Here is a 20,801-nt window from a genome sequence, read left to right as displayed (position 1 = left end):
TGTGATAGGTTTACAGGACATCACCGGGCTAGGAGCCCCCACATGGCACTACCATTAGTACGTGGGTGACATGTACTTTAAGGTGGGGGGGCCAAAAAAAGACTATTTAGGGGTGTCTCACATGTTCAAATTTCAATTCTGGGAGGGGGAGGGGGCGGGCTATCCAAAACTGGTATCTGCAGTGCTCTATGCCTTTGTTAAAGGGGTTGTCCCGCGCCGAAACGGGTTTTTTTTTCGAGACAACCCCGATGCAGGGAGGTAAAGAAAGCTTACCGGAGCGCTTACCTTAATCCCCGCGCTCCGGTGACTTCAATACTTACCGCTGAAGATGGCCGCCGGGATCCTCTGTCTCCGTGGACCGCAGCTCTTCTGTGCGGTCCATTGCCGATTCCAGCCTCCTGATTGGCTGGAATCGGCACGTGACGGGGCGGAGCTACACGGAGCCTGCATTCTGCACGAGCGGCTCCATAGAAGACAGGAGAAGACCAGGACTGCGCAAGCGCGGCTAATTTGGCCATCGGAGGGCGAAAATTAGTCGGCACCATGGAGACGAGGACGCTAGCAACGGAGCAGGTAAGTATAAAACTTTTTATAACTTCTGTATGGCTCATAATTAATGCACAATGTACATTACAAAGTGCATTAATATGGCCATACAGAAGTGTATAGACCCACTTGCTGCCGCAGGACAACCCCTTTAAAGGGACAGCTATCACCTGGCTGCTGCAGCCAATGGGAGGTTGCTGTGGTCACATGTCATTCTCCTAGCATTATGGCCCCCAACAGTGGAGTAGTGATAATGGAAGACTGGCTGCTGCAGCGGTCAGATGTCAGTCGCTAAGAAGGACCAGGAGGACTGCCGGCTGCAGCGTTGGCTAGCTTGGTGAGAGGACGGGTGAGCGCCGCTGCTTCTGTTACAGTAACACATTATGCGGCCCGCAGCAGACTTCACTCTAGATTGGGTTTGGGTATGTGTAGGGCGGCCACTGTATGATTCGTGGTACACTCAAGGCCTTCGGAAGAGGCTCAGATTAGGGGGTATTGTTCTTCCATGCGCCAAACTGGTTCTAAAAGGGACCGTTTCCCCGGACGGCAACAACAGACCCCAGGAACACAACCTAACTGCTTCTCTCTTGCACTAGCGGACAGATGCTCCGCATCGCAGTATCAGGCGCTTCCTTTCTCCGGGTCCTGTTATACCAGGTGACTTGGGGTCCTTTTTCACAGGCTGAGAAGTTGCTCAGATTCCCACCATCAGAGAGGATCTGAACGATTATCGGGTCAGCCCTTGTAAGCAGGCGGCTGTTCTGTCAACGACCGCCTGCTTACAGTGAATGGAGGCGGGTGGCCTGGAATGATCTCCAGCCCGCTCCGCCTTCATTCACTAGCCCAGGAACCATCATCCCCAATCGGGTACCTGCACCCCACGGGTCGTCCTGTATAAGAGCACCCTGACCTCGAGCAAATCGGGTGTCTGCTAGAATCCCCAAGCCGTACAGCACACTTCTCGTTATGTTGGCCCTTGGGCCTGTTTTCCTTGCCACTAGCTATCACCTGTATCACTGAGCGGCCTTAAAGGGGTTCTGTCAAAAAAATTCTATAGCTGCCTATTCCTCACCTGTCAGTCTTCTTACTGCCTATTCTCCTGGCTCCTCCAGTCCCCCGGGTCACCTCACCGCAAGCCAGACGATTCTGATTGTCGAGACCCGGGGGACTGGAGGAGCCAGGAGGAGAGGCAGTAAGATTCCACTGCCTGTTTATGGAACCACTGCCTGCGCAGGAATGGCGTATCATGCTGAGCCCCTGGAAGCTGCGATTCATATCTCCTGTGTATGTAAACGCCAATGTGCATGGCACCATGGAGGTCCACTGACTTTCATTGCCTCCATTCACCATGTAACCACATTTAAAAAAAAAACAAACAACCAAAAGGCCTTTTTTTTGTGAGCCCTTAGCCGTCTTTATACTTCCAGCAGCGGAGCCATGTAAGGTCTTGTTTTTTCCAAGCAGGGTTTGTAGTTTTTATTGCTATTTTGAGGTACTTGTAACTTTTGGATTGCTTTTGTCACTAAGGGGTTAAAGGGGTTTTCCTATTTGAAGCACTCATGGCCAAATATCTGTCTGTATGCTGCGGCCACCACTGGCTGGAACTGTGAAAACTGCCGACCCAGCTATTCTGTGCTGCTTCCTTAACTTTACAGGCTTGTCTCTGTGGGGGTTGTGTAATGCTTCACTGGGAATGAGGAATGATACAGCTGTCACCTGCTGACTATTGGCTGATCGCAGCCGGAACCCCCAGTACATGCACCCTAATATGTAGCAGATTAGCCCCTCAGTACATGCACCCTAATATGTAGCAGATTAGCCCCTCAGTACATGCACCCTAACGTGTAGCAGATTAGCCCCTCAATGTTGTCGGATCGCAGCCAGAACCCGCAGTACATGCACCCTGATGTGTAGCACATTAGCCCCCCAGTACATGCACCCTAACGTGTAGCAGATTAGCCCCTCACTACATGCACCCTAACGTGTAGCAGATTAGCCCCTGAGTGTTGGCGGATCGCAGCCGGAACCCGCAGTACATGCACCCTAACGTGTAGCAGATTAGCCCCTCAGTGTTTGCGGGTCGCAGCCGGAACCCCCAGTACATGCACCCTGATGTGTAGCAGATTAGCCCCTCAGTACATGCACCCTAATGTGTAGCAGATTAGCCCCTCAGTGTTGGCGGATCGCAGCCGGAACCCCCAGTACATGCACCCTAACGTGTAGCACATTAGCCCCTGAGTGTTGGCGAATCGCAGCCGGAACCCCCAGTACATGCACCCTAACGTGTAGCAGATTAGACCCTCAGTATTGGCGGATCGCAGCCGGAACCTCCAGTACATGCACCTTAAAGGGGTTGTCCCGCGCCGAAACGGTTTTTTTTTTTTTCAACCCCCCCCGGTCGGCGCGAGACAACCCCGATGCAGGGAGGTAAAGGAAGCTTACCGGAGCGCTTACCTTAATCCCCGCGCTCCGGTGACTTCAATACTTACCGCTGAAGATGGCCGCCGGGATCCTCTGTCTTCGTGGACCGCAGCTCTTCTGTGCGGTCCATTGCCGATTCCAGCCTCCTGATTGGCTGGAATCGGCACGTGACGGGGCGGAGCTACACGGAGCCTGCATTCTGCACGAGCGGCTCCATAGAAGATTGCAGAAGACCCGGACTGCGCAAGCGCGGCTAATTTGGCCATCGGAGGGCGAAAATTAGTCGGCACCATGGAGACGAGGACGCCAGCAACGGAGCAGGTAAGTAAAAAACTTTTTATAACTTCTGTATGGCTCATAATTAATGCACAATGTATATTACAAAGTGCATTATTATGGCCATACAGAAGTGTATAGACCCACTTGCTGCCGCGGGACAACCCCTTTAACGTGTAGCAGATTAGCTCCTCAGTGTTGGCGGATCGCAGCCAGAACCCCCAGTACATGCACCTTAACATGTAGCAGATTAGCTCCTCAGTGCTGGCGGATTGCAGCCGGAACCTGCAGTACATTCACCTTAACGTGTAGCAGATTAGCTCCTCAGTGTTGGCGGAACGCAGCCGGAACCCCCAGTACATGCATCCTAACGTGTAGCAGATTAGCCCCTCAGTACATGCACCGTAATGTGTGGCAAATTAGCCCCTAAGTGTTGGCAGATCGCAGCCGGAACCCCCAGTACATGCACCCTAACGTGTAGCAGATTAGCCCCTCAGTGTTGGCGGATCACAGCCGGAACCCCCAGTACATGCACCTTAACGTGTAGCAGATTAGCCCCACAGTACATGCACCCTAACGTGTAGCAGATTAGCCCCTCAGTGTTGGCGGATCGCAGCCGGAACCCCCAGTACATGCACCCTAACGTGTAGCACATTAGCCCCTCAGTGTTGGCGGATCGCAGCCGGAACCCCCAGTACATGCACCTTAACGTGTAGCAGATTAGCCCCGCAGTACATGCACCCTAACGTGTAGCAGATTAGCCCCTCAGTGTTGGCGGATCGCAGCCGGAACCCCCAGTACATGCACCCTAACGTGTAGCACATTAGCCCCTCAGTGTTGGCGGATCGCAGCCGGAACCCCCAGTACATGCACCTTAACGTGTAGCAGATTAGCCCCGCAGTACATGCATCCTAACGTGTAGCAGAATAGCCCCTCAGTGCATGCACCGTAATGTGTGGCAGATTAGACCCTAAGTGTTGGCAGATCGCAGCCGGAACCCCCAGTACATGCACCCTAACGTGTAGCAGATTAGCCCCTCAGTACATGCACCCTAACGTGTAGCAGATTAACCCCTCAGTGTTGGCGGATCGCAGCCGGAACCCCCAGTACATGCACCCTAACGTGTAGCAGATTAGCCCCTCAGTACATGCACCCTAACGTGTAGCAGATTAGCCCCTCAGTGTTAGCGGATCGCAGCCGGAACCCCCAGTACATGCACCCTAATATGTAGCAGATTAGCCCCTCAGTGTTGATCCAGAGGAAGACAAAATCATCACTCTTTGTATAAAATAAAGTTGTAAATAAAACCCCTTTTCAGGCATAATATCAAAAAACCACTATGATAAACTAATAAAAACAACTGATGGCTGTTAAGCCGGTTCTACAGTAAATCCGTAACTTTATACTGCGTTTACACGAAACGATTAGCGTTCAATTTAAATGCAGCGAACAGCTTATCGTTGGGCAAGAATCGCGAGGTTCTCGTTTGACCTTCGGTTTCAGCCAACATAACAATCGCCGCGGCTCGTGCGGAATATTTATTGGTTGCTCATTGTGTCACATAGGAAGGCTGAACCCTGCAGACCAGTGAGCGAGGTCGGCACCATTCTCCATGACAATTAGTCGCACCTTGAGGTCCTGGTGCTCCTTGCAGTCCAGTTGGTGTTATGTTGGTTTAACCTCAGAATGACTTATAAGTGGGGGCACCCGGGGTCGTGGCTCCAATTACTGGGCCGGAAGTAGTGATCCCATTGTTTACTTCCAGTGACCTGTAAATAGGTGGTGTAGAAGTGATGGCCCCTGTAGCGCCCTCACCAGGGCTATGTGTGTATATTTCAAAGGCCAGGATAAAAGTAAGGGCCCTTTCATACACGGAACGATTATTGGTCAGATTTTCGCTGGATCGTGGGAATGTGAACAATAATCATGCGGTGCAAAAGCTTCCAATGACGCAACGGTAATTACTTAATCTGTGCTGCGGATGTGCCGGCACATGCGCAGTACTGATTATGCAGCGCTGGCACGGATGGGTCGCGTGTCAGACTGCTTCCATTGACTTCAGTGGAAGCCGTTGGTGTGGAATCACCACAGACTAGCAGTGTGCTACGACTTCTCCGTGAGCGGAAAATCGCAATCGATTTCCACTTGTGTAGAGGAAATCGTGTTTTGCCATAGCATACTACAGGCGGTATTTGCTGCGTAATCCGGTGGCAGGCGCCCGCTCCGGATTCGGCAATGCAAATCCGCCCATGTGCAGGCGGCCTTAATGTTTGGAAGAAGTGAAATTATATGTAACAATCATGTTTTGGGTAATTTTGCTTGTTTTTTAGAGCATGTCTTTCCTGTTTACTGCACAGGGGTATAACGCTGTCTAATTACAGTTTTTAGGCTCTCATAAAAGATTCAATCAGTGACCAGCCAGCTACGGGTCTGCTGATATCTGCATCGGAGGATAGGCATAGAACTTCCATTGGTGAATTCCTTCAGCATGCAGGACGCAGTAGTGCTACACGTAGCCCTGAACTGAGCTATTATAGTCAATGGAGTCCAATCTCATTCACATGGTCTCCCGCAGCATTTTACACGTAACAGCCCATACGCTCTGCCGGAAGAGACCACATATAGGCTGTGCATGCCCGTGAATGATGCGCTCACGGACTTGCGTATCGTGAGATATATAATATATTTTTTTTCCCCATAGGAGACTTGAAATTGTGTTTGATCGCTTGTACAATATACTGCAGTACTTTAGTATTGCAGTATAATGTACTTTTAATATCCACCTAACTGCAGCATCTAAATGGTCAAACGGCCAGGGTGTTGGCTGTATTTTCTAGTCAGCACCTGCCACTTATGTAGCTGACTCTGCTCCTGAGCCTGTCGTATACCATTTTCTGGTGTAAATTAACATCAGATTGCGGGAAAGGGTTAAAGGGGTATTTCCATCTCATATCAAAGATGGGAAAGCTTGGCCCTTTATTTCCGAGCGCTTCAGCCCAGCGCGGTTTGTGTAGCCCTTAGTGAAGTAAGTGAGAGCTACAGAAACGGTGTAGCACAGCGCGCCACACGGCTTCCATAGCTCCTGGATCTCCCGTGGTACAAAATAACAAGTGAGCAGTTACTCTCCAATCCACAATTGGCCCACCACTGCCGGTTCAGTTCACCACGTAAAAAATACGCCCGTGTGGACAAGCCCGCACACATACTGACTTTGTCAACTTGGTTTTTGTCATTAAAAATAGGTTCTAGCCAAGACGCCACTTGTACATGTAGTCGGCCAGCAGTGCCGATGCTAATGACCCCATACTAAGTGCAGCCCGCCTCTACGCACTGTGGTGCCTTGTGCCCCCTAGAGCTGCTGTAACCTGACCCGCCGCCGGAGTGTGGCTGTTCTAGTCTGATGGCCTTGTCACGGGCTGCAGCGCTGTCTACAAGAGAAGGACTATTTCCTGGAACCTATTTCATCAGCTGTGGTCTTGTAGGCACTTAATCAGGCTTTGGGGCTGAGTGCTCTGTCACGGATCACCAGTAATCCACTACCAAACTAACCCAGTGCTGCTGCCACCACCAGTGCGTTCAGCATCTGTATAGCCTATGCAGCAGGGGTGTCGGGCCTTAGTGACCCTGTTATCACAGCTAGCGGTGACCGCAGCGGGGTCACCCATACAGGAAGTCATACATCGCTGCAGAGAAGGAGGCCATCGGAAACGCTGCTTGCTAAGTATCTTATTCTTGGCACACAGAAGGGGTTTTGCACAGGTGGGTAGGGTTTGGTCATAGCCTCTGGCCATTGTTGGGCTTCTTGTTTGTGGCACATGACTGTTTTTCCATATCGGTAATATATGGAAACATACCAAAGACGTATGATAAGTTAACACATCGCACCACTTCTGCCCCGGTGATGCCAGCTCAATAATCGTAAGTGTCTGTAATACCGGAACAAAGAACTCTGACTTCTGGAATTTGTCCAATTCTGGCCTGGATTTTTTTAGAGGGCGTTTCCTGTATGTGTGTCCTGCCTGAACTGATGGGAGGAGACGCAACTGTGAGAGAGTGGGGGTTGTAGTTGGTGCCTCCAGCAACTGATTCGCCTGCTCTGCCAACTGGTGGGATGCCAGGTTGTAACTGTTGGGTGAGGACTGCAGGTCACAGGGCAGCGCCAGCTTGTATACAACTCGCACTCTTCACCTGGAAGGGAATCTGTCACCAGAAAGGTGTGTTCCTGGAGTGTGCTTCTTGTCCTCCATGCATACCTTCACAATGAACACTTTTATTGTTCCTACACCATAGGGACCATCTCAGGGGCTCTTTGTAACACCCCAAACACCGCCCCTATCTTACTAGGTGACTGGAGATGTTCATAGGCAGTCAAAGATGTGGTGTCTGGAAATGGCACGTGGGCAGTAGCAATGGGTGAGTCTGCCCACAACAGGGACACATGTGCTGCTGTCATGACGTGGGGGTCACTTGGAGAGGGACGGGCAGTGGGACCAGAGACTGTCATGGCGACCCACCACGAACGGTCCAACCCGCTCGCTCAGCACGGCGCAGGAACAATGAAAGTGTTCGGTGTGAAGGACAAGAGAGATACTTTAAGAAGGAACCTGTCACCACTTTTCCCCACACTAATCTGTGCATTCTTAAAGGGGTGTTCCAGTTATTGGAAGTTTTATATGCTACATAAGGCGATAACATGTCATTTTACCATATAATGTTTTAGATCTTGTTTTACAAAGCTGCAGATTTATTACTCTGCTTGCGCCCCCTTATAGTCTTCTGTTGGCACGCAATGGTTGTGACCTGTAGGCTCCAATGTTTTACCGGTCAGGCGCGCTCAGTGCCTTCAAATTCTGTTGGGACGGCACAGTTTGTACGTTGTGAATACGCGCTCGTCAGTAATTGGCGATGGGGCATTGTGGGAAATAAAAAACCTCATCGGAAGCCATTTTAAATTACACAAAAAATCTGAAGCTGTCTGGAAGCAGCAGGGGTACAGGTCAGCAAAAACGGTTCTGGAGTTCAGTGTGACGATTTAGAGGGATGTTGGGAATATTGGTAATAAGTGGAGGCGTTAAGGAAATTTTGGAAGCTCTATTCTAGCAATTTGTCTGTGATGGTGCCAGCCGCATCTGACCCGTGACGTCACGGGGTTTTCTGGCCTGCTGATGTCCCATAAACAAGTCACATGGACTTCTAATGTAGACACCCCAGCGTGTTTATGGGACATCACTGATGACATTTGGTGTATAAACAACCATGTGATCGCCGCAGGTAAGGTAAACAAAGGACTGGAGGACCGACGTGGCAGCAGGTGAGCAGCGCGTCAGCGGAGGGGTAAGTATTGTTATATTCTTATATATAATTCACCCCTCACTGCCACTAATGTATTTAGTAATCAGAAAACCCCTTTGACTGCAGAACAATGTTGTTAGAGTGCTGGTCACATAGGAAAGTGCAGAGGTCACTGATGCTACCGTATTATGGATTTCCCCAAAATTTAGAAGAACAAAAACCTAGGCAAAGCTAAGTGCCATTTTCTCATATGACGCTTAAATGGACACTAGCCTTTCACACAACTTAAGTTCCTCTTAGCTGCCTATGTGTATCATCAAACCTGTAGTACACTTGCATTACAAAATCTTGTTTTACCACTAAAACTCGATTTTGGAGCTCCTGCCAATCTTGTAAGGTTGTACCTTTACAATCCACTGCCTGTGGTCAGGCATTTGGCTTCTCTAGTAACAGGGACATGGGGACACTGCTAGTTATTACATGCAGCCTTGCAGCTGATTGGAGTAGGGCTTTGCAAGACATGGAAAACATGGGGGAGAAAGTCCCGGCCAGTACAGTACTAGGAGAATGGCTACTTGGGACTCGACACCCCCAACTGTAAGTGGATTACAGACAGCGGGCGGCAGAAAAATAGGAAAATCTACATGGAAAACTGAATTGATAGAACTCAAACCTGGTGCCAGCAGTAAAATAGCGGCCAACGAAGACCTTAACTGCTATTGAAAATAGTTTGAAAGCTCAGGTATACTGGAAGCATCAGACAGATACTTTAATGCCCCACTTCTATTTTAGCCATGTACAGCGCGGTGTAGGGCACAGTGTAGCCGATCCAATTCGAGAAATCCCCTTGTTTTGCGGACTGTCGTTGAAAGATGTTTATCCATACTGGAGACTTCATCGCATTACAACTAGAAGTATCGAATATATGAACAGTGTCTTGTAGAAGAGGTAACCTTGTAGCAGCCACTCGGGGCTCAGCCTTATTTAGGCTAGGTCTGTGCTGGGATGGCTGGGTTAGCTACCTGATGTATCATTATCTATATTAGCATGATGCGTATCCGGCGTCACGTGGACGCTGCCGTGTACTGAACCGCAGGCAGGAATACACCCTGCTTGTCTGATTAAACAGGGAAAAATGTGGCTCTCCCAGTGCTGGGAAGTTTCTATGGGCTGTGCTCTCCTGTACACGTTGGGCGGACCTCACTGCTCATTTACCTAGCAATTTGTTATTGCCCAACTACTAAGGAAAATGCCTGGTTGGTTTCTTTATTGGCAGAAGTGTGAAGAGTCTTACAGAAAGCTTACAACAGGTATGACATGGAGTTAATGTAAACTTCCAGCTCAGGTACTGGGGAGATGTGTAGGAGTTACAGTAGTGCTGCGCCCTCCATTGTTCTGCTGCCACGCTTCTTCACCATCTTGGCTTTGGGTTAATGGGATTTTCTTTCTGACAAATGTTCTATATCTCGTTCATTTTGAGGCCTGCAGCAATAGTTAATCATCGTAGTACAGTAATGATGACCCCATTATAGCGTTATATAGCATACCCGCTAATTCTGCGTTCCTGTAGGGTCGTTTATATTTGGCATTGTTGGTGGGCTTTATGTATGAAGGAGCTGCTGGATTCCTTAGCTATGTTAGGGTGGTCTCACATCGGCATTGGCGGTTCTGCTTTCCTGTTCCGTCTGGGGAGCAGGAGACGGGAAACCCTGTGGCTGAACGACTGTCTCCTAGACGGAACCGAACAGCACCAGACGGACCCCATTGACTATAATGGGGTCTCTACACTTTCCACCCAGCTTTTGGACGGATCTGTGTGACGTAACCTCCGGATGGGCGTTCCAATGCAGATGGGAAACCTCCCTTATTGTTTTATTTCGCATGATGATTAAGGTTTTGTTTTCTTTCTTTGGTTATGCAAGGAGCTCCATTAAGATAAGCTGCTTATCCAAGTGCTCATGTTGTATGTGTCAGTCGGCCACCGCTGCTTGAGGAGAAGTTCATACAAGTGTAAAAACCTGGAAGCCATCTGTAATGCGTCAGGCGCTATTTCTAGCTGATTTCCATTGTGGCAAATAGGTGAGCAGTCATAATAAAAGACAACTATTGGTCTATTTACACGTAATGATTATCGCTCAAAATTAGTTCAAACAATCGATAATCGTTTAGTGTAAATGCAAAAAAACCCTCGCTTCTCAATCAAGTTTGTTCGCTGACGTTAAACGCATAACCAATCGCTGGCTTCTCGTTGCTGGTAAACACTCCACTCAACATAGAAGGCGAAGAGCGGAGCGAGAAGCCGGTGAGAAGCCAGCCATCTTTCAGTCTAAATGCTCTGCACAAGTGCTGAGGACCTTAGCAGTGACCCCAGCATTCGTACAGTCGTTACAACGACTGTTGGCCTGTGTAAATGGGCCATTACTGCAGAAAATAAACTTAGTATCGCAGTCCTACTTCTCTTAAGGCCCATTTAGACTCAACGATTATCGCTCAAAAGATTGCGTTCATTTACAGAGCAAGGTGATCGCTCAAACGTTGAACAAATACCTTGCGCTCCGAGCGGGGGATGCAGAAGACAAGCGAGGCCGCTCGTCTTCTGCATCCAGCTGTTCTCTGCTCTGAGTGCCCGGCTGTTATACAGCCGAGTGCCCTGAGCGGGGGATGCAGAAGACGAGTGGGGCTGCTTGTCTTCTACATCCAGCTGTTCTCTTCTTGGAGTGTTCGGCTGTTACACAGCTGAGCGCTGCGAGCGGGATATGCAGAACACAGCTGGACCACTGTGTTCTTCATACCTCAGCTGTTCACGGAGCGCTTAGCTGGTATACAGCTGTGCGCTCCGTGTGGAATATGAAGAACACGGCTGAACCACTGTGTTTTTCATACACCGCCCTGTGTTTAGGGAGCGGGATACAGCTGAAACAATAGTATCAGCTGTATCCCGCTGTGAATCCCTGATAACGCTCATCATTGTCTTTCAGCACGCTGAAAGGGAACGATCAGCAACTGCTTAACGAAAACTGCACGATGTCAGTGCAGTTAGACACAACGATTATCGCTCAAAAGACGGCTTTTGAGCGATAATCGTTGTCTAAATGGGCCTTAATCTTTTCCTTCCCTCTGATCTGATGAATTGCTCACTATCAGAAACAGGAGTTGCTTGATCTTCGAGTGACTGCCTGTTTGCAGTGTATGGAGGCAGGCGGTCGGAATGATCTCTGGTGCACTCCACCTCCACAGAACATCTGTCGCCCCTGCTTGTAAAAGCACAGGCGCGATAGTTGCTGGGATAGCAGACAGTTGTCTGATCTACAGAGACCTCCAGGAGCTCAGACTCATTTCTCTTGTCTACCTGTAATTGGCTGTAGGAGAACTTGCTGCAGCAGGAGCCTCCCCCCTCTTCCCCTGATTTTGGTAAGATTAAAGAATCATTAAACCCTGCCCTCTAATCCTGTAATTCACCAGCAGGAGATTAACCTATGTTCTCTACAGGATTTTATAGAATCATAATGGTTGGAAAGGACCTCCAGGGTCATCGGGTCCAACCCTCTACTCAGTGCAAGATTCACTAAATCATCCCAGACAGATGTCTGTCCATCCTCTGTTTGAAGACTTCCATTGAAGGAGAACTCACCACCTCCTGTGGCAACCTGATCCACTCATTCATCACCGTCACTGTATAAAATCTAATGTGTCTCCTCCCTTTCAGTTTCATCCCATTGCTTCTAGTCTTTCCTTGTGCAAATGAGAATATGGCTGATACCTCTGCTCTGTGACTGCCCATCAGATATTTGTAGACAGCTATTAAGTCTCCTCTCAGCCTTCTTTTTTTATGTTGCAAGCGAAACATTCGCATATCCTTTAACCGTTCTTCATAGGACATGGTTTGCAGACCACTTGCCATCCTGGTAGTTCCTCTCTGAACTTGCTGTAGTTTGTATTTTTTAAAATTGGGGTGCCCAGAGCTGGACACAGTATTCCAGATGAGGTCTGAGGAGGAGTAGAGGGGGGATAATTACCTCACATGATCTAGACCAGGGTTCCCCAACTCGAGTCCTCAGGGACCGCCAACTGGTCATGTTTTCAGGATTTCCTCAGTATTGCACAAGTGATGTAATTATTGTCGGTGCCTCAGACATTGCCACAGTGGTTCTTACTATAGGATACCCTGAAAACATGACCTGTTGGTGGTCCCTGAGGACTGGAGTTGGGGACCTCTGATCTAGACTATATGCTCCACTTAATACATCCCAGAATTGTGTTTGTCATTTTTACTGCTGCATTACATTGTTGACACATGTTCAGCCTGTGATCTATTAGTATACCCTTTTTCACATATGCTGCTGCTTGGCCCAATTCCTCCCATTCTGTATGTGCTTTTTCCATTTTTCTTGCCCAGATGTAGGACTTTCCATTTCTTTGTTAAATACCATTCTGTTAGTCGCTGCCCACTGTTGAAGCTTTTCTAGATATTTTTGATTTTTATCAGGCCTTTAGTTTTTGGATCATTCAGAAAATGATACGAACTGACAGTGATGGGAATGATATTTTGTGTTTGTGGCACATGAACAAATTCTGACTGCATTCATGCGTCTGTAATGTGGATGAGCGTCAGCAGGCCTCCTGACCAGAACTGTGAGCATCATAGATTGCTATGATAGTCAGTGGTTGGGGTCAGGAGACCCGCGGTCAGACAGACTTAGATTTAGGTCCTCCCACGCTTTTCTGTCAGGTGACAAGAATGCTATTGTTGGCAATCAAAGGCAGCAGTTTCTGCATCATCCCATGAAAGGTTGACAGCACCTTTACAAATGTACGTTGCCAGATGATCTTTTGCCTTCCCCGCTGACGCTTCCCATTTTTTGGGCATTCCAGGAGGAGATTATTGCTAGCCTTGTCTCAGGTGTAGAATGTGTCCAGCAAAACTGAATTGGCCTTTGGTGACTTGGAAATGGAGTGGTTGCATACCAGAGTGGTGGTAGATTTCTTGATTGGCAACCCGATCATGGTAAATAACCTTAAAGACAGTTGCCTACTTCTAGTACTATAAGCCAAGTTTTTGTGCTAAAAGTAGGTGAAGTACTCAGTCCAGGATAGAAGACTTAAACTTGCCTTCCCCTTTGTCGGCGCTGGAAACCACCACTCGATGTATCGAGTTGTGGCTACCAGCATGGACATCGGTGAAAAAAGGGGAGGCAAGTATAACACATCCATGGACTCAGTACTTCACCTACTTTTAGCCTTTAAGCTCAGCACATAGCTGCTATAAGTGGGTGCCAGATTCTCTTTAAACAAACGACCAAGGCATCGATGTTGGAAAACATAAAGTTGTCGGTTGATGTATGTGGTCACTTTCCATGCTTCAGATGCATCTAACGCAGTCCTGATCATGATGGTATTCAGAGGTCCTATCTTCATTTCTAATGGGACTGATCCAGTAGCCCATATAGGGCGTAGACCTTGGAAAGTCACCAATGCCTTTCCAATAAAGGCCCATTTACATGCAACGATTATCGCTCAAAATTAGTTGAAACAATAGTATATGAGCGATAATCGTTGCGTGTAAATGCTGCCATTGTTCACTCCTCGGCTGCACAATAATTTTGAGGTGAGCCTAAAATCCATCATTCAGCCGGAGAAAAGATAACCAGAACCACACACTGTGTTCTCCATGGGAGCCGGAGATTACATTATATTCTGCTGACAACCTGTGCGAGAACAAAAGAAGCTGTGTGCAAAGCTCAGACCACATGCTGTGCTCTGCAAACAGCCCCCGGAGGCCCTTTTACACGCAAATGAAGTTGATAAAGTAAATGGGCATTAGTGTCCATTAACACTTTATGCAAAACGATCGCCAAAACTGTCAATCTTTCAATTGTTTGAAAGATTGTCTTTGCACGTAAATGGGCCTTAAGACACTGGACATCATGTTCAGTGTCCCAGCCTCTGGTGATTGGGCTGCCTGGGCAGACAAACTGGTCGATCTCTTGCAACCGATGTTGTTCGTTGACCATAATTGAGACCTCTGTGAATGGGACATCCAGCCCGCATAATTTGTGTCTTCTTAGTTAATCTATAAACCTAGCATTGCCGCTAGGTTCCAGAGTTGATACTGTTTGTTGTAGTTTGGGGAAAGAGGGTGCGAAGGGGGCCATATCATCCACGTCAGTAAACCGTTGTAGTGGGTTACGCCCCACAGCGCCAACCATATTTGGACCAATCGGTTGTTTCATGATGTGGTTGAGCACTTGGTTAAAGAGGAATGACGACACTCATCCATTTTAGAGATAAATACGTGTGGAGTTCATTCATGTGTCACCAGCCTTACCGTTATCATTCATTCCTAGGTTTAGTATTCCTTTAACCCCTTGAATATGCAGCCAATTTTTTTTTTTATTTTTTTTTAATTTCACTATGGCATCTGAGGAATTAAATAGCCAGGATCAATGATATCCTCCGTCCCGGGCGATACAAGTGGGTGTTGGCTAAATCGCACAGCGTATGAAGTGGGGTCAGCTGTTCTCAAGGGGTCAAGTCTAAACTTTCCTTTTTTGCCTCTGAGAGGAAAAAAAATCTTCTGTGAAGAATTTCAAATTTTGTGCCGTATAAACTGTGATTTGGATGTAGATTATAGTGAGGGTGAAGCGGAGCTGCGGGGCATATCTGTGCTGTTGCCTAAAACTGCTTGCAGAGCGATTGCTTTAGATGTGTATATTGTAGTCACGTGAATTATGGGGTAACGCCTGGTGATTCTACTAGTATTTATAGTGGTGCTCCTATGTGGAGTATCGCTGCCTCACATGACTCAGGGTTTAATAGACAAACAATGCCTTCACATTCCAGGCATCCACATCCTGATTCCTAGGAACTCCTTGAGCGTATGGTTCCATCGCAGTAAATACTTTGCCCCAGGCTTGGGCCTCCCTCACACCAATGTATTCATTTTGCACTCCTAATACGCAATGAATAAAACCCATTGATTTCAGTAGGTTCATTCACAGAAGCGTATTTTTGTTGCGCATTTCGTTCACGCAAAGAAAAAACTAAAACGTAGCATGTTCAGTTTTCCTGCGCATTTTGCATACAAAAATGGCTAAAATTGAGCTAAATAACTGAATTGCCCATGTTAACGAATGGAAGCATAGTTTTTATTGCAGGTGCAAATGCACAACGCATGTCCTAAATGTTGCTGCCATCCGTGTGACGCCGGCGTTGGATCATAAATTTGTATCCCAGTTGATCAGAGAATAAAAGCTCATCCATCGTGTATAAAGGAGAGCTAGAATTATTGTCCCTTTACCTGATTTATTAGGCGACTTCATACGGGCGCACGATGTACGGCAACACACGGTAACTTCCACACCAAAATCTGCAGAACTGCATGCTGATTTTGATGCGGAATTGAAAATTCAGGCTTAAATCTGCCTGCAATTTCTGCAGCAGAATCTGCCGTTGGACTTGCTGATTTGGGTGCAGAATCCACAGTGGCAGCTAAGGCTGGCTTCACACGGCCGGGCCGGATTCCGCATGCGAGAGGCCAGCTGCGTACCTGAATTATCTATGTTACATATGGGCTGCAGGTCCACGCGAGAGGATTCTGCGATATTTCTTTTCCCCTCCATTTACTAAATATGAAATTCTTATCCATAAGTGTGAAGGGAAAATCAAAAGTTCATGCCTTTGAATGCCTGCATTTTGCAGCAGATCCTCCGTGCGGATTCTGCAATTGGAATCTGCCAGTGTGAAGCCGGCCTTAAGCGGCAGCTTGCAGCCCATCCAGGTGGAATAATTTCGTCTATGAGAAAGCCCCCTTTATGTCGCTGATTGCTGATTGGCTGTGGGTTTTGGTGCAGATCTGCAGATTTCACCCCTTTAATTTGAAAGGTGCAATCTGCAACAGCATCCGCAGCAAATCGGCGACCTGTGAATGCGCCCTCAGAAGGGTTTGTGGCCTGCTGTACTGCGGGGCAAACGCTGAAGCTGTGTTATACATGTACACCCCCATATGGCCTGATCAGTAGTCCTCAGACAAATGCTCATCGGTGTGTAATGATATATATTGATTTGGGGATCCTGCACACTGGCGATCGCAATACGGCCATGGCAAAATCGCAACTTTTTTCCCCTGCGATTTTTGTCGTGACTTTTTTAGCGCTAAGCTCAATAGGACTGTAATGTTAATAATGCATTGCACAGAAATCGCGCGTTCCTGCTTTCCGATGCAATAAAAGGAGGTTCCATTGGGAAGCATGGGAGGAAAAAAAAAAAGGAAAAAACCTGCAAAATGCAGAAAGATAGAACATGCCACAATTTTTTTCCCCACATCGCATGAGTGAAAAGATCGCATATGTGAAGGAAACCATTGAAAATCATTGGTTTCATAATTCGGCATTTTCACTCACTCTCGCATTGCTCAAGAAAAGTGCGATGTTTCTCGCTAGTCTGAAGGCACCCCCATAGTCCTCTGGCAGATGTATCATTCGTTAAATTTGCCTTAAAAAACAAACACTGTTTGCAAACACCAAAAGAGTAACAAAATAACAGTGGACAATTCTGTGTTAATTATCCCAGCATGTGGAATAGAAAAAATGGCCCGTAAATATAAATTGTAGTAGAAAATATCTCTCTGCTGTGTGTAGACGGGGAGCAACAACACCCTGTTCCCCCGAAGTGAAGTGTGAGGCTGGGTTCACACAGGGCAGATTTGCCGCGGATTGCCGTTGCATATCCGCACTGCGGCAAAACCGCTGCGTTTGCAGTGCAATGCAGCACAAATGAGATTTGCCAAAAAGCTGTTCTCACAGGACGGATTTTTTTCCGCACAGCCGCAGTGCAGAAATGCAACTGCGGCGCGGTTTTCAAAGATGCAGCGTGTTCATTCTACAGTCTTTTCCACTGCTCTTTTTTTTGTCCATAAACCTCTATGGACGCAGCAAAAACTGCACCAAATACGCGGCAAAAAGTAAAAAAGCGCTGCGGAAAAAAACACTTGTGGATTTTCCCGCGCGAAAATCCGCAAGCCAAAATTAACCTTTGAAGCGGTTTTGCCGCAGAACCAGTTCTTCTGCGGCAAATCTGCCCTGTGTAAACCCAGCCTGAATGAGGTTCTTATGAAGGCATTAGGCCTCCTTCCCACGAGCGTGACGGGCTCCGCAGCGTAATATTCCGCTGTGAAGCCCGTCACGGCGCCCCCCAGAGCCCCTATACTTACCTGCGGGAGATAGCGTGAAATCGCTTCCCCGCCCACCACCGCCGCGTCACCGCTCGTCACCGCTCGTCACCGCCCACCGCTCTCGCGTCACCAGCCGTGTCACGTGACGCGGCCGGATCGCGTCATTTGGCGTCATATGACGCTCGGCGGTGGGCGGGAAAGCGTTTTTTCACGCTATCTCCCGCTGGTTACAGCGGGAGATAGCGTGAATGGACGGCTTCCATTGACTGCAATGGAAGCCGTCAGTGCGTACAGCCCGTCCTCACCCGCAGAAAATAGAGCATGCTGCGGGTGAGGACGGGAGAAATCGCGGTGCGTAATTCCGCGGTGGAATTACGCATCGTGAGCATGGAGCTATTAGGTTCAATAGAACCTAATAGCTGCGTGCAACGCAGCGGATTTTCGCCGCGAATTACGCGGCGGAAATCCGTTCGTGGGAAGGAGGCCTTATGCAGTAGTGGACAGTATGTAACAGTGCGGAGTGTTTACTTGTCCTCGGCTTCTGCATAGTCTTCGGTCTAGTGATTACCCCGGGGCACAATAATCTCATATATCAGGCTTGTGCCGTGCATCGCAGCGCAGGCCTAGTAACGCTCAGGAAGGACACACGGCTACTTCATCCATGGCTTTCTGCTGAACAAGTGCATTATTTATTTTAGTGATTTTTTTTTTTCTTTTTTTGTTTCAAAAAAGTTGCCCACTTTTGTGTCCCTACTGGCAAAAATCAGGTGTTTCAACTTCAGTTTAGGTTTTTAACCCTTTCCTGACAGCCGTTTTTTTTTTTTTTTTTTTCCCTTCACCACTTTATTTTTCCAAGGACTTTTTAAAACCTTCCATATAGTATGTTAAATGGTTGTGACGGGTGATGAGGGGCTTTTAAAAAGCAGCAAAATAAAGCAGACAGCACCCGAAATTCGCAGCGTTAGAAAACGCCACCTTCGAGCGCAGGTCTGTGAAGCTCTTAAAATCATTAGGAGCATTGTACCGCGGTAAAAAGCGCATGTGTGAGAGCAGCCACAGTTTTTTGTATTTGTGGGAGGGGGTGGTTTTTACAGTGGTCATGGTGCATTAAAAATGTGTCAATATGATGCTCACCAAATTGATATAGTTGTTTTTTTTGTTTTTTTTTTTTTAAAGGGGGTAAAATCTACATCACAATTTGCACTATAATCTGCATGTTACGGCCCTTTTTACATTGAAGATTATCCTTCAGATTGTCGCTGGATGGCACGAATCTGATCATGGTTCGGTGTAATTGCCCGCAGGATCAGCCACAACACTAATTTGTTCGCTGTTTGGATCGTGCAGGCATAAAAAACCAAAACAATTGGCCTTGTATTAATCTGTGAACGATGGCCAGTTTACTGTGAATGGAGGCACACGGATGGATCCGTCTCTGACCCCGTGTGCCGCCGTTCACTGAGTGATTATCGGTGGGACGAAAGGGCGCTTAGATTGGGATGTGGATCTGCACCAAATTTGACAGAGATTTTTCTCCATGGACTCACCCGCTCCGGCTCCTTCATCTGCGAGCCCCGCATAGAATTAGAGCATGCCGTGGTTTGTTTGCTGCATGTGATTTCGCGCAGAGAAACCGCGGACGTCTGCATAGGATTGCATGCTGTAATGCAGTCCTATGCAGGCGTGTACGGGCAGAAATTCTGCGGGGAATCCCACTGTGGAATTTCCGCCCGTCTCTAGGCGGCCTGAGAGTCAAAGTTGTAAGCATTTTGGCTCTTGGAAGTGTCCGGTCTTGGTGTATGTGGTGTTTTATGTTTTTACTATAGCAAGTATATGTTCACTGTAAACACCGTAATGGGAGGTGACCAATGAGAAGAGAGGTCATTGTTTGGGTTCATTTAAGCTAATTGTTGACTGTAAAGATGCACGTCTTAAAGAGATACTTAGAAATGAATGAGTAGCCAAGCTGTAATGTGGAGCATGGCTGAAGATGGGAAATGCTGTGGTACCGCTAGTAATTGTACAACAAAGACCATATCCAGGCGGCCTTATGTGGGATGCTTGGGCAGATGGCGCCCCTTCCATGTGGGGGCAGTGTGGACATTGCATGTTGTACTCCCATCCGTGATACAGACCAGAATAGGACATGCTGGGAGTTCATCCGTATGGACCGGCGGGCCGTGGGAAGCGTTGCAGACAAGAATAGCCTCCTAGGTCTGTGAAATCACGAACAGAATACATGGCCATGTTCTGTCAATCAGCTGTACTTTTCTCATACTTTGCCGCCTGGTTTTGATCCTTCCACCCTGTTTTATAGTCCTTCAGTCTTGCTGACACCTAACGATGGAGATCAGTACTGTTACAGCGGTCCCGCCTCACATTCACACATTACAAGGAAAGCCACTTACTCAAATGGCTGGCTAAAGTTGGAATCCCCCCTGCAGTGGAGGTGTAGCCAGATGTGGCTGACAAGAGGTCGGCTAATCTTTGCTGGCTTCATTTAAAAAGGACTTCTCGCCATGATATGCTGCTCTTTTGACCCCTTTAGTGGCACGCCCGGAAAATCTTTACTAAAAATCAGTGTTGAAATGTGCTGAAGACTACCTTAACCCGCCATTGAAGGGGTTAAGGGCCATTTCACATGAATGTATTAATTGCCTGTATTAGGGACAGGTATCCTGGCCTGACCCAGACTCACTGCATCGTAGGAGTCTATGATGGTTGGGGTCAGTAGAGCTGCAGTTGGGCTAGGGCAGCCATCTTTGTTATGGGCACATAAATGCTCCCGTAATATATTTATGACACTGTAGCGCATACAGTACAATGGCTTGTACTTTTAGCTCAGATGGGTATATTTGTCCATTTGTCTAATAGACGCACTGTGTTCATAAGGTTTCCCAGCCTCTTCCTGTGGTTGGAACTAGGAGGTAGGTGAGTAAGAAAAATGACATCGCCCTTCTCCCCGGCACCTCACCTGACGGCACCATAAGTTAGTTTTTCGTGCTTGAGGCAGGTGATGGGTTCTCTTGACATGTGATAAGCTTGCATTGTAGAATGACGTCAGTGTTTTATGGCCATATTTTATAGTCCTTAATCA

General features: G+C 47.8%; 1 protein-coding gene across 3 annotated transcripts in view; it reads left to right on the top strand.

The window, feature by feature from the left end:
• AFF4 (ALF transcription elongation factor 4) overlaps positions 1–20,801 on the top strand; it is an 89,357-nt gene that overhangs the window by 1,348 nt on the left and 67,208 nt on the right. Inside the window, exon 1 of one of the 3 annotated variants that reach the window (XM_066591219.1) lies at positions 8,490–8,577. The exons of the other annotated variants lie outside the window; for them this stretch is intronic. The gene's annotated coding sequence lies outside the window, so the exon portion shown is untranslated. Of the gene's footprint in view, positions 1–8,489; positions 8,578–20,801 lie in introns of those variants that run through there. 3 annotated transcript variants of the gene reach the window in all.

Source organism: Eleutherodactylus coqui, chromosome 2 (assembly GCF_035609145.1).
Source record: "Eleutherodactylus coqui strain aEleCoq1 chromosome 2, aEleCoq1.hap1, whole genome shotgun sequence".
Lineage (NCBI taxonomy): Eukaryota > Metazoa > Chordata > Amphibia > Anura > Eleutherodactylidae > Eleutherodactylus > Eleutherodactylus coqui.
Note: the sequence above shows the minus strand (reverse complement) of the source record. Positions and strands in the feature narration are given on the sequence as shown.